Raw genomic sequence first — 1,398 nt, forward strand, 5'->3', positions numbered from 1 at the left:
AAGCAAAATAAGATGCATAAAGGATAAACATCACATGCAATCAATATAAGTGATATGATATGGCCATCATCATCTTGTGCCTTTGATCTCCATCTCCAAAGCACCGTCATGATCACCATTGTCACCGGCTTAACACCTTGATCTCCATCGAAGCATCGGTGTCGTCTCGCCAACTATTGCTTCTACGACTATCGCTACCGCTTAGTGATAAAGTAAAGCAATTACATGGCTATTGCATTTCATACAATGAAGCGACAACCATATGGCTTCTGCCAGTTGTCGATAACTCTGATACAAAACAAGATCATATCATACAATAAAATTTAGCATCATGTCTTGACCATATCACATCACAACATGCCCTGTAAAAACAAGTTAGACGTCCTCTACTTTGTTGTTGCAAGTTTTACATGGCTGCTGTGGGCTGAGCAAGAACCATTCTTACCTATGCATCAAAAACCACAACGCGGTATAGTGATTGCTTTTTGATCTTTAGAAAGAACATTGTTCATTGAATCCAATTCAACTAAAGTTGGAGAAACTGACACCCACTAGCCACCTGTGTGCGAAGTACATCGGTAGAACCAGTCTCGCGTAAGCGTACGCGTAATGTCGGTCTGAGCCGCTTCATCCAACAATACCGCTGAATCAAGAATCAACTAGTGAAGGCAAGCAATATGTATATACCCACGTCCACAACTCCTTTGTGTTCTACTCGTGCATATAACCTCTACGCATAGACCTGGCTCGGATGCCACTGTTGGGGAAGCAGTAATTTCAAAAAAAATTCTTACGCACACGCAAGATCCGTCTAGGTGATGCATAGCAACGAGAGGGGGGAGTGATGTCCACGTACCCTCGTAGATCGTAAGTGGAAGCATTATGACAACGCGGTTGATATAGTCGTACATCTTCACGATCCGACCGATCCTAGCACCGAAGGTACGACACCTCCGCGATCTGCACACGTTCAACTCGGTGATATCCCAAGAACTCTAGATCTAGCTGAGTGTCGGAGGAGAGCTTCGTCAGCACGACGGCGTGATGACGGTAATGATGAAGTTACCGATGCAGGGCTTCGCCTAAGTACTACAACGATATGACTGAGGTGGAAATCTGTGGTGGGGGGCACCGCACACGGCTAAGAGATCGACTTGTGTGTTCTAGGGTGCCCCCCTCCCCACGTATATAAATGAGGGAGAGGGGAGGCCGGTCGTCCTCTCTAGGCACTCCAAGGGGGGGGGGGAGTCCTCCTCCTAGTAGGAGTAGGACTCCCCCCTTTCCTAGTCCAACTAGGAATAGAAGGAAGAGGGAGAAGGAGAAAGGAAAGGCCCCCCCACCCACCCCACCCAATTCGGATTGGGCTTGGGGGGCGCCCCCTCCTAGGTTGCCTTCTCT

The sequence above is a fragment of the Triticum aestivum genome, chromosome 5A (assembly GCF_018294505.1).
Source record: "Triticum aestivum cultivar Chinese Spring chromosome 5A, IWGSC CS RefSeq v2.1, whole genome shotgun sequence".
Taxonomy (NCBI): domain Eukaryota; kingdom Viridiplantae; phylum Streptophyta; class Magnoliopsida; order Poales; family Poaceae; genus Triticum; species Triticum aestivum.